We start from the raw sequence: 13,631 nt of genomic DNA on the forward strand, positions 1-13,631 counted from the left end.
AAAACCACAGGGACTCCTGAGATGCTCCCGCAAGCTTCCCAGGGTCCCCCCAGCACAGAGAGCCTGGCCACAGCCTCCCCCAGCCCCAGCACGTGTGTGCCCTTTCCAGGGAGGGAGATAAGTAAATCAGTGTTTCCTATGGAGCACAGGATGAACCTTTCTGCTCGTAAGAGCTCTTACTGTTTCCATAGTGAATGTCATTTACATGAAGGGATTATAAAGGTTCCCACATGAAAATGCATCTCTGGCATAGCTACATTCTTTCGAGTTACTTTTCCTCCCACTTGCTATAGTTCCTAGGTGAAAGGAAAATATTGACAAAAACAGGACATGAGGGGGACAAAAGATAACCACAAACTGAAAAACATGAAACTGTCAAGCCATTTACAAGTCTTTTTTTTTTAAACTTTAACTCCTCACGGCAACTGGGCAGCCTGAGATCAACTACACAGGGTAAAACACTTTAATTTATAGCCTAAGGCTTCTTCCATGTTTAAGAGGAAGGAGCATGTAAAGAAATACAATATCTTTCTCAGCCCGTCTGTTCTTTGAAATGTCTTCATTAAAATGGAGATTTTGACTTTTTGACTGTGAATAACAGAAAAAGGACAAACCTGGTTTCCAAGGATCTTCATCTGCAGACAGCACACACAAAGCTCCTCGTTCACTCTCACAGATCACACTCATGTATCACAGACAGGTTTTCAGGGGGAAGGGCAGATGGGACCACCTCCAGCTCATGATGATTAGCTAAATTAGTCCTAATTACACCTTCATTTTATCATGAAGCAACTGAGAGAATAAAGCTGAGAATGTGGACCTGCAGGACAGAAGGATTCATACCTTTCCAGACCCAAGTGGCAGCCATGGCAGAGACAACCACTGCACCCAGGATGTCACAGCCCATGCCACCAGAGAGCTACAAGTCACAAACGTACAGTAACAAAGCTGTTCCTTTTTTTTTTTGAGGAGGGTGGGAAGGGGTGGAAATCCCCTGTATACACTGGCATTCAATGTTTCACCAACACTGCAGTAAAACCACAACTTGTTCAATGGTCATATGAGTTTGAGTGAATGTTAGAGGATGATACCGGGGGCTACTCCTTTAGAGCATCTGTGAACCCCAAAAAAATTCCACTGAGCATACCTACCCAGCTAGCATAGCAGCAGCTAATACTTCATATATGCACAAGATCTGAGCAGTTTTCTTCTAGGTAACTTAAATAATGGCTGTAATTAAGTAGTTAAGGATATATTAATCCTATCTCTCAGCTTTGCAGAGGTTGTGAACACAGTTGTGCAAACTGCTTAATCACAGCACTGAAATAGCAGCAAATTTTCTCACTGCCCCACGTATTTTTCATAAACCCTTACCAATTAGTTTTAATAATCTGTTAATGCTGCAGCTTTATTTGGTCCATTGATTATTATCTGTTTAAAATACAAACAGAAAAAAATAATTACTGGACATCTTCCAGCAGACCTACTAAATTTTTTTTAATTTATTTGAGTCTGATTCAATTAACATTAGGACTTTGGTAACTTTCTTTTTAATATATGCAAAATTATATTAAACAAAAAGAATTCTTTTAAATAATTTTTTCATATATTGAGTGATTCTTTGTGGAAAACATGCAAGAACTAAGATTTATTGACTATGGAATTTCTAGCTATAAATCATGCTGGGGGGATATGAAACTAAATATAATTAAAATAAACAAAAATTTTCAATTGGCTGTTAATTAGATAGATAACACAAAGATGCTGACTGTTGGTCTCTATATTCTTATATTTGTTTTTTTAAATTCAAATCTGTTCAAGCAGTAGTTGCTTATCATGCCACTGACCAAAAAAACACTGTAATCAAAAATAATACTATTAGAAGAGAAGATGTAGGAAGGGTAGATGAATTACTGTACAGGTGACAGAAGCATAAGGAAGAATTTTATTCACAGGTATACTTGAAAGGTTATATTGGTTTTATGTGCTCTGCTCGGCAGATTTTTCAATCATGAGCCAAGAACTGCTGATTACTTGCATCCCATTTGCCAAATATAAAAGCTTTATTAGTCATAACAGCATGGCTGTTCCAAATAGACAAAGAGATATAAATAATAATAAAAAAGACAGAAGAAAAAGACTTGCCCCTTCTTCAGGGTTAGTTGTCTGTGGGCAGTTAAGTATGACTTAGTGTGGCTTCATTTCTAATGCACGCTACAAGTAAAATGACTACAGTGTGGATTTGTGCTTTGATTTGTTGTCTTGCAAGCAGAAGAATACTTATTTTAAGAGGCCATTCATTATGGCATTTGTATAAAAAGAAAAATGGTTAATCTATCTCACAGTTACATATACACATTCTGAATATGTTTCAGGAGAGCACATAAGGCTAACAATTTGGTAAGAATATTTCTGCATATATTTTCCTCTTTCAAATGCAGAAATTGTATTCTGAAACATTAGACAACTTTTAAAATGATAAATCCATGTAAAACAAATCCCCTGCAATCTATTTTAATACTTTCAAAATTAATTATAAATACTGATAATATTAAAGTGTGGATGCTTTACCTCTTACTTAATTTTTATGCATTATTCACTCTTTCATTCTAAGTACTGGCTTCTTCTTAGCTTGGGTATAACAAGCCAAGCACTGCCCTCAACAATGCAGTCACAGTTCACGCTCTTAAATCGGCTGGAGCTCCACTTTCACTGGGGGTAACATTCATCCTTTTGTGTCTTCTTTTTACTCACAGACAAAAGATACGATCACTTTCCACAGTTCAAAATGAATGCAATGTGAAGCTAACCTAAGAACCTACAGGAGTTAGTCTAAAATAGAAAATGTTATTCTTCTTCTGAACACAAAACTACAGACAAAGTTCCAGAATTTTGCACTAGATACAACATGCACGGGCTACTGGTCACAGATGAAGCCATATGCTGCTACCATGACAACAAAAATAATGAAGTTTGGAGTATTAGCTTTAAAGCAGCTTTGAGGTCCCAGTTATTTTCCAGTAAACACAAGAAACCCACATTTAAATCTATGGGCAACTTCTCCTAGCACATTTTCAGAAGTGGAATATATCATGTCAAAAGAAACATGTACATCTTTTCTCTGGTGATCAATAACAATTTAAAACAGATGGGTACAGAATCTTTCTATAGAAACTCTTACACACAGAATTAATCCAAAGCACACAGGAAACGTGTCTTACAAATTTAACCAATACTACCATTGAATGTCTACAATGTATGCAACATGTACTGGAAGTTCCTTATACAATAAGAATTGCCGTCTATATATTTTCTTAATTTGGAATTACCTTATTGTAATTTTGGTACAGGAAATCAGGGAAAGAAAGCTATTTTGTTTGTTTAAATTCAGTATTTACTAAATTATAGCTCAAGATACCATCTTAAAATATGTGGCTGTTTCATCACACTCTGCCATGCAGACTGCTGTGCTATTCAATGCAGTTATTCATAAATGACTATATAACCTAATGCATTTTGTTCAATTAGTCCCCATAAGTGTTTTTTATTGACAAAACATAATTTAGTTTTATTAAATGTGACTGGAACATTGCTTCTGCCAAGTAAGTGAGTATTAATGTCTCACTTTTTTTGTTTTTTTAAAAAACAGATGGAAATTTTAAGAATTAAGGAACAGCTTGAATGTCACTTACATGAAAATTGTACAAGTATGAAATTATTGTCACTTTTGTTGCCTGCAGTAATTTAAAAAATTATCTAAGTTACTTATCACCATAAAAACCTGGCACTAGTGAAAGAGAAAATGTGTTACGCTCCAGCTAAAACAAAAAAATTACATGATTTTATTAAAGTAGGCTCTTCCAATGTAGCATGTAAATTACCATTGTTCTACCTTCAAAATACAAGGCTGTTAAAAATATATCTTAATCGCAGCTGCATTATCCTCACACCAGAACTAAAGTTACATTCACGTCTCGATTTTCATACTGTACGGCAACCTCCACTGAGTGGAACTTCTGAAACATCCCTACCTCACCAGGAAAGAAAAGGACAGACTGGGTAAAGAAAGATTACGTCCTTGCCTCTCCACAATTCCTCAACAAGATTAAATTAACAAACCTCTCTTTCTCATCGTGACTTACACATCACTGTTTTCCCATGCAAAAAGGATGGTACAACTTTTCAACTCCTAGCACCTACCAAAATCTCCATTAAAGTTAAAATTTATATATTTTCTGTAAATCTTACCATTATAATCCTATTGGGGTGTAATTGCTGTGGCTAATATTCTTACCCTGTTATGAAAATGCTCAACATAAACGTGGCACTGAGTTGTTAAGATAATACATGATCATGCTGTGAGAGGGTAATACCTATACAATAGCCCTTGCCAATACCATAAATCTCTTTATTAGACAACAACCTATTACAGGAGATCTACTTAACTGTTTCCCTACTTAGAGGGCCATTTGGTGTTACAATAACAAGCTGACTTTTCACATTAGAAAGGATTAGCCAGTATAAATAATAAATTGACACAGAGTTACTACTCTTTTAGATATGGTAAATCTTCCCCGATGTTTAAAAAGCAAATCCAAACTAAACCCCTAAAATCCTGTTAGCCTGAATGTATATTAACTTTAAAGTTCTGTTCATTTAAACTAAAAAAATAAAAAAAATTAAAAAAATCAACTCTTTGACCAATATACACCACAGATTTATTACAGGAGAGCATACTACAGAAAGTTGTTTCTGTTTTATGAAATTTGAATATATACTGCTTTATTTCCTAACAATATAATAGCAAATCATCTTTCAGTTTACTGAAATATTTTAAAGTAAAATGATTGCCACCTTTTTTCCACAGATAAGTACAGAATAAATCTAAGTACCATTTATTATGTTTCTTGCTTAGCAAGTGAAACTGTATTATATATTAATTATTTTCTTCTCTGAAATCTTAACTTTTTTGAAGGATCACACACTTTCATTACCCAGACAACTAAAATACAAATTATAAAGCCTGCAGTACACCAGATGATTTCTTTCATTGTGCTAAATTACGGAAAAATCACTACCTAAAGTACAAATTTCTGATTCTTCAAGCTAGTTTTTAAGTTACAATTTACAAATAAACTTAGATTAAGACATTCCTTGTTCTTTGTTCTCAGCATTTATTAAAGCTTAAGACAGAAATCCTTACAACTGTTTGCCTGCTTTAGCACCCGACTGGCTCAATTCCTCAATTTGGATGAAACTCATTCACCTCTTTATATTTTTAAATAGAGAAAAAGCAAAATTAGGAGTTAGCCTTTCATCCACATATGGATTATGATCCATAACACTGCTTGGGTAAATAGGAAATACTTACCTCCTTAGTGTGCTTTTTGGCTACCACACTACTCTGCACGAGATGTGTCGAAGACGTGAAAGTACTCTGCTGTCTCTGTGATGCTGACATGACATTTTCAGAATCTGAGAAGACAGTTTATGCAACAAAAATCTGCTTCCTGTCATACAGAATACCAAAACTGTCCTCTTGCACCTCGACCGGCAAGAATTGTTTTCCTCATCTCTTTCTTAAACATCTGATTAATAGGCACTTCTTTGAAATATGAAGTATTTTTTTAAGTTGGCTTGTGCTTATTGATGTTTTAAAATCTTTGCCCACTGTGATTTTCTGTTACTGATGGATAGCCTTTTTAAAAGCTGTCTTGCAGAGCCTTTCTGCTCTGTATAACAGAAAAGGCACAGTGAAATGAAATTGTACTTACTGGAAACAATTCCGCCCTGAATGCCTTGATTACTCTGATTATCTCATATACAAGCTCCCTCTGCAGGTAATAATAAGAATGAGCAAAAATATGTGAAAAATGTGGGCAACAACCAGCATAGGAAACCAAATAATCAGTCATCATTTTAAAGAAACCCCCAGAAATCCTTCTCCCATGTTATCCGGCATAAGGAGGTAACACAGGAAATATTCTCCACTTTTTTCCCAGTTCTGTGTCTCTTCCTGTCTCCTCAGAAAAGTTAAACATTCAGCTTTAGTCTTTCCTATATAAGTCACACAAATTTCTTTTTCCAAAGTCATTTAAATGCTTTCAGTGCAGAAAAAAAATAAAAGAGAAAAAAGAGAAGGAAAAAAAACCAATGAAAATTTAAAAGTGGCTCTGTTTATCCAGAGCTAAACAAAAATGAAAGACCACCCCAAACAGTAAAACAAGTTCATGCTATCTGATGCATTTGTCTAACTGAAAACCAGCCAAGCAGCAGCATTCCTTCATTCTATTTACTGCTAGGAGGTAAAACCTAATGTCACTTTTGGATACAATTACACATGCACTCCACCAAAGTTTAAAATGCAATTGAACTGAATGGTAAGTTATCTTGAAAATTAAATTACATATATTTAAAAAAAATCCCTATCAATTTAAATCAAATCATGAAGTAACAATGTAGTTTTCATCCAACTGGAAGCAAACTGCTTTTCTCCCAAAAGAAAACCCTTACCTTAAAATGTCTCAAATTTGTTTGCCGTAATGGGATGAGCTCTCTAGATAAAAATCCCTTCAATGCAAATGGCACAAAGCTTCAGTGAATGAAGCTATAAATATTAAGTACATTGTAATTAAGCCTTCATCCTATCTAACCTTTAGCACACACCCAAAAAACTGGGAAGCCATCAGGCAACATTAATTTCTCTTCTCACACAGCGAGAACAAATGTATGCCTGTGGTTTTGTTTCTCTTACAGAGCAAAATCTCACTTTCTGCAAGTAGTGCCCTTAAGACTGATGAAGAACATTCATAAAATGAATGTATACGCATTGGGCATAAAGTCACATATGCCCTGTGTAAACTTTGATTTTCACTGGGAAAATAAACTCCAGAATACCACCCTTCAAGCTTTCAATATCAAATTAAAAAAAAAAAAAAAAAAAAAGAAAAAAAAAAAAGAAAGAAAAAAGGGAAAGGGAAAAATACCCCTATTTCAGTAGGATACAGCTATATCAGTACTGATATTTCAGTATGGCTACAGCCATTACATAGGATAAACATAAGACAAATTTTGGGTTTTCAGTTCAAGAGGATGAGACTGCTGCAAATAGAGATCTTCTTTGCTGATGGAATATCTTTAACAGCTGGATCATCAACCAGTTACTATGAGATACTATTATAGACCTGCTCAAATGAGGAAATAAAGAAAGCAGGGAGAAAGAAAACCCAACTTTTTGGAGAGATGATGCTCTGTTCAAGCACGGGTAAGATTACTGCCTGAAGGGCAAAAGGATTTCTTCTCAATTTCAGATTATGTCAGCCTGCACCTCCCCTCTCTCTTCACAACAACTCTCAGCCTACACCCATGTTCCTGGCACAGAAGCTCAGCCAGGAATACACCACTGCTTAGGCACTTTCTCTCCTTTAAGCACTTTATACTGATTTACACAAGAATCACCCTCACCAATTGACAGTCTGCGTTTAAGAAATACTTATTAGACTAAAGCAAATAAAAACTGCTGGAGACACTGCCAACAAAATAGTTATGAATTGGTCTCCTGTAGAACACTCATTTTGTTCAAAATGAAGATTCAATCATTATTCATTCTGGGAAAGCAGGTTTTTCCAAATTGGTCACCTTACATTGAAAAAGTCTAAAAAATAGTGTAATAGTCTAATGAAAGGATGCCTGGATCAGATGAAAAGAATTCTGCCTAGCATCAACACAGGCATCGGGAATTTGCCAGAGAAATGCAGAGTCAACAGCAGAAGTTGTTCTCAGAAATATTTTCTTAAAATGTCACTTTATTTAAAAGCAATGCTGCCTACTGAGAGGGAATTGTTTCTGAACCTGCTCACCCTGGCGTAGACTGCAATGCTGTAAAAAATTACAGAGAATACACAGAAAAGTGAATTAAAGTCTCCGTCTGGCATGTGATCACTCTCCACCACTGCAGCACTGATTTCACAGTAAGGCTCTCTCTCTTTGCACACCCGAGCCCATCAACAGCAGAGCAAGTCTGATAGTCAGGAACAAGGTCGGTCATCCCCTCCCCAGCTGCCAGAAACAACTTTTAGCAGTAATCGGCGTTATTATTCTGTCATCTGGATTCAGAGCAGTAATCGGTGCGAGGTGTCGACTGATGGGAAAATACCAACAGAGGGCACAAAGGAAAGCAGCAGCCCAACCTAAACGAGAGATTGGGGATTTTATCACATCCACAGGCAACTGGATAAACAGAAGTACTCTAATTTTTAAAGCATCATTCTCCAGTGATAAATTGTTTTTGCTGTTACTTCACTGATATTATCTATTTTTCCAACAGTTGCCGACACAAATGTAACCCGCCATGAAGGAGCTGTACCTGTCTAGCACTGTAGTGCACACCCAGTGCTTGGCTGCTGCCACACTGTCCCCACCACAGGAAGCAGCAAAAAAGACAAAGAAATGTGAAAATTCCCTTCTTGACCATAAAATGTATAAATACTCCCATATATCTATGAATCAAGACATCCTTTATTTAAGTATTAAACACAATTTGTATAGTACCAGAACTCGGGATCTTAAATAGTAGTCTTCATTCATGTCATTTCATTCCAGTTTTGTAGCCCATTGCAATAAAGTAACACATCATTAACATATAAACATAGTAAAAAACCACTCATCTGTGTTACATTTTAGAAAACCTGCTCCCCCTTTTCCTCATATTGCCTGTTTTGCAAAAGGAAGTATCTTTCTTGGGTGATAAACACATTGTAAAACAATTGTAAAGAAAAAAGATTTAGAGTTATTTAGAAAACCAAGGAACAAAACAGGCAGACTGAGACTCTACCATACTCGTATGAGGAAATGGCATAAAATAAATCTCTTTAGACAAAAAAGCCCTGCATTACGTTAAAAGGAAAATATTCCTAAAACTGGATCTACGTAAGAAACACAAGTAGCTTCTTATTAACTAACTAGATTTTCTCCGAAGCTAGCTACTCTCACTACTGAAAAACAGACATTGATACTTAAATCTTTTTGTGTAAATGTTAGTGTTTATAATGTGCTCCTAAGAGATTAAGATTAGAAAAAAAAATAACCACACAACCAAGACAGGCCCTTTTTCTCTCAGCCCATGATCACTTGTCAAGCCATGATTAATGCTGTGCTCTGTAGAGGGAGACATTACATCTAGGCTACAACAGACCTAAATTTTACCCTAAGGCAGAAGTCTGATTTAAACATCTCTATTCAAAGTGACATTTGTCCTCTCTTTTCAACCAGTTTCCTCTGAAATTCCAGTAAACTGACTTTGTGACCTACAAATGGTCCATTGATTCTAACTTGTCGTGTTGCCTGTCCTTGTAGCAAAGTTAGTTTTGGTGACTGAATGAAGCAAGATGCTATGCATTCAAGAAAAATACAGGAGCAGAGTCCATTAGGTGGTCTATTAAATGCTCCGTTGGATAACAGCAACTAGAATTCATGGCTATAAGGATTCCAGCTTACACAGAAGAGCTACAGATAAATACTGAGGTCAACATTAGAAATCAGAAAATATTTTTATATTGAGAAGTAACAATGGCCTTCATATTCTGAGGTGATGAGCAAAGATTTTTTTTTTTGTTACAGACAAGAACATGGGCATCGTCAGAGCCACCCTGAAAAGTAATTACATTTTATCTCTCGCCTTTCACTCTGAAATGTCTGCTAAGGTATTTACATTTGTCTGTTACGAGAACAACAAGTGAAAAAACTAGTTGTTATCACTTATCTCAAGTAAATACTATTTCTCCAGTGAATGGTATTATTCCATCTATTTTATAAAGTTATTGTTAGATCCTCCGATTTATTTGTAACTGCTATTGTAGGAATAAAAATAAGACATGCTTATACCTTATAAAGAAAGAGACAAATAGCAGAACTGGACATGTAGAATAGTCAATAACCTTCTTACTGAACATGAAAAATGGCAACATTTGATAATATTAAGCAATTTAGACAGTGCTGGCAAGTTCCTACTAGCCAAGGTAATCTTATTTCTGGTGCTTTTCAGGGTAAATTGATTTTTTTTCCTTCTCTTTGCTGCTCTGATAATTGAACAAACGTATACAAGTGTGATGGGATTTTACTTAGCAGACAACACATAAAACATTCCCCAAACATGGAATATCTTACTCATAAAAAAGCATTTTTGTTGTAATTAAGCAAACTGTATTTAAGCTTGCTTTGTGCCAGAGTAACAATCAACAGCATTTTGCTAGAGACTGTACTCTACCTACAGGTGTTGAACATTGTGCTTGCTTCAGTCAGGCTGCAATGCTTTTTACTATCTTGCATTTCTAAATAATTTGGGCAAATGGCAAGCTAGAGCTGGCTGAATCATTAGAGTACCGCATGAAAATCAGAAAGAATGAATTCATGACATATGCATATTACATATTCTTCTAAAACCCATAAAATGCTCCATTTAATATAACAATCCGTAACTTGGAGGTGCTACGATTCTGAATTTGAAGACTTTTTTTCCTTCCTCCTTTTGGAATCAATTTCTAGTTAACTATCAGTTTGCATCTAGAGAACGCTGTCAGATCGTAGCACTCACTAAGCAAGTGTATTTCTATAACTAAATTGCTGATATTAAGCGACACAATCTTCCCAGTCCATGCTGTAGAAACACATCTCGTATATTACAGGCTGAAAGAAACATGAACTCCTAGAAAATTACCTACTGAAGAGGGCTTTAAGCCTGTCATCTTTCACCTTTTAAATGAAGAATGTTAAAAGGAATCATATTTGCTAAATAAAGACTAGAAGTATTTTCTACACCAAGTATATATAAATTACCAATATTCCAGAACCACCTGCTACTTTTATTTTAAAAACTGTTGGAAACAAAATGCAGCTACCTTTGGAAACTATTTAAATATTAAACACGATTGTTAACAGTATTGAGAATGGCCTTAAAATAGGTTGTTGTTTTTCCAGTTTTCTTGACATCCAATTACAACCATGATGGTTTAAATTTTTTACCTGTTTCAAACAGAGGGTGTTTTTAGAAATAATAGAGAGCTTTTAAGTTTAAAAGCTGCACATAAATACTTAAGGAGGTGAATTTCTCGCAATTTCAAATCACTTTTGTAAATCATAAACATCAATCCTAAAAAATGCTTTGAAAGAGTCTGATGACATCTCCAAGTAACAGGACTGACTACAAATTCCACTAGCCTGTGCTCTGAACTGTCTTGGTTCATAAGTGACTGCTTGTCTACCTGTGCATGGATATGACTTCCACTACACACCACACACAGTTTAACTTCTTCACTTGCAGCTGACTAGGTAAAAATCACTATTTGTTACTTCCAGTTCCTGTACAATCAGTCATCCACAGATATTCCTTAGCGGAAATGCAGGGGAATCCCAGAGCATTTTTTGATATGAAGTGTTACTGGTAGGTTATTTGTCATTAATATTAGGCATGGCACAATCCCCAGCAGGAGCCATAGTACAAGGCAACAGTATTTTCTTACAGGTATGTCAACATTTTGGGTGGACAGAGGATAAACTCTAAGTCTAAATTTCAGTAAAAAGTTATGATTGTGTTTCTGTGCTCTCTAGATGTCAAACAATGCTTTCTACTGCCTGGTTATTATGAATTATATGAATTAATGACACACTATCTAGAAATGTATTTCAAATAAAACTTTGATAAATATTTTGCCTAACTAGAGATTTCTCTCTCCAAAACCTTTAAGTGAAAATTATGGACTTTAAAAAAAAAAGCTGTAATTCAAAACTGTAGGAAATTTTCTTCATCACAACTATTTTCATTTTAAAAATATCTATTCGTCAAAATGTCATGTCTACATATCACATTTCCAGAATAAAACCAACCATATTATTACATACGATTAACCATAAAGACTACAAACTCCTAAGACTATACTACCTTGCTTATTTAAACTTTAATAAGGTGCTTCCTTACTAGAGACTGGGATTCCTGAGTAACCCCCTTTCCTGACTTTACACATTCAAAGTGGTAAGAGATAAATAAAACATTGAGAAAGCTTCTGAAGTGATCAAATAAGAACTAACTAAGCACACTTTGGTTTTTTTAAAGCTTTCCTCTTGCTCATTTTAAGAAGGGAAACACCCAGAAGCCTGGTGTTAATGTCTCTGCTGATTGTGAAAATTGCAGCAATAAAAACTCCAACTGCTTGTTTTAAATTAAGACTTGCAAGACTACATGTGAGATCTGTATCTTTACATTAGTTTTTATAACATTTGGAAGTTTGGTTGCCTGCTTTGATGTTGGTCTATTAATGAGCAGGGGAGCCAAAAAACAGAAAAAAAAATGTTTACTGGAAATTCTCAAGTCAAAACCTGAAGTAATTGGTTTGTTCTACCCCACATGATTCAACATCCTGATTCCCCCAACTACGAGCTCCCTGAGCTATCTGAACGTCTATGCTTTTTTACTGTTGCCAACACATAGCAACCCACAGTGATTGAAAATGGCAGCTGAAGTGCTGCTGCAGCACATTAATTTTTCTCTAAGTGGTCCAATTTTGTCATCTGAATGTTGAAAATCTTCTTTTTACTACTTTATTACCTTTAGAGATTTGTCGAATTTGGGGTTGCCGTCACATAAACCGAAGTGCAACATTTTCAAGACAATTTTTAGATTATCCCTAATAGCTGAAAGGATAATGCGCTTTCTTTATAGCCCTCTGCATTCAAAGCAGACTAGTTAACAGCAACTTAAGTGTGATAATGGCAATTACATCAATATGTTCCTTTTACACCACCAAAAGGTACTACTTCAGACAGCTGAAGACATTAGGTAAATAAACTGCTGGAAATTACCTGAAAGTAATTATCTAATTTTAGGACCACTAAATACATCTATTTACAAAATGCCCAAATAGCCGTGTCCGTCTAAGAATAACAGAATACTTGATCAACTGCAGTGTTTTTCACCAAGACATACCATATATACTCAGTTCCTTCATTACATGAAAGGAAATTGAAGCCTGAAATTGAATATCCTACTCTAAAGGCACATCACTTTCATAGCAGTAAAAGAAACATCCCCCAAATGGTGAATCAGAAGAAAAAAAAAATAAAACAAACAAACCCACCCAAACAACAGACCAAATGCTACATACCAATGACTTAAACCAACTTTTTAAAAACACAAAATACCTGTTTTAGTATCTGTATCATTCAAGTAAAAGGTTTGGAAAGAAGAATAGGCAAGGAAAATTTAGGAAGTTCTTTTTTTTGCCAGAGATATAAACCAGAATACAGTTCCCAAGAAACATCTGGTCTCTGGAAAAGGTCCCAACTTATTGATGGATAACTGGATTTTGCTTGGCTTTTGGGTTACTGGATTATGAATATTGATTTGCAAAGGTAATAAAAGGGTAGGTCAGGCCACATCCCCTTTCAAACTCAAGAAAATAGTAACAAAAGAATAAAAAACTTTGAATATGTAGTCTCATAAAACAACTTTCAATGCGATAAATGTTCTACACAGCCACCAAAACAGCACTCCTGCCACAGCTGGTTGAGAATTATTTATTATAGGGCAATACTAACCACAAATTAGGTTATCTTTGTAAACATAGTATCACTGATTAAAT

The 13,631-nt window shown here is 35.3% G+C and overlaps 1 protein-coding gene across 25 annotated transcripts in view; it reads right to left on the bottom strand.

Moving 5' to 3' along the window:
- Positions 1 to 13,631, bottom strand: part of ADGRL2 (adhesion G protein-coupled receptor L2) — a 161,188-nt gene that overhangs the window by 144,175 nt on the left and 3,382 nt on the right. The window contains exon 1 of one of the 25 annotated variants that reach the window (XM_064428496.1): positions 615 to 752. The exons of the other annotated variants lie outside the window; for them this stretch is intronic. The gene's annotated coding sequence lies outside the window, so the exon portion shown is untranslated. Of the gene's footprint in view, positions 1 to 614; positions 753 to 13,631 lie in introns of those variants that run through there. 25 annotated transcript variants of the gene reach the window in all.

Source organism: Passer domesticus, chromosome 7 (genome assembly GCF_036417665.1).
Source record: "Passer domesticus isolate bPasDom1 chromosome 7, bPasDom1.hap1, whole genome shotgun sequence".
NCBI classification, from domain to species: domain Eukaryota; kingdom Metazoa; phylum Chordata; class Aves; order Passeriformes; family Passeridae; genus Passer; species Passer domesticus.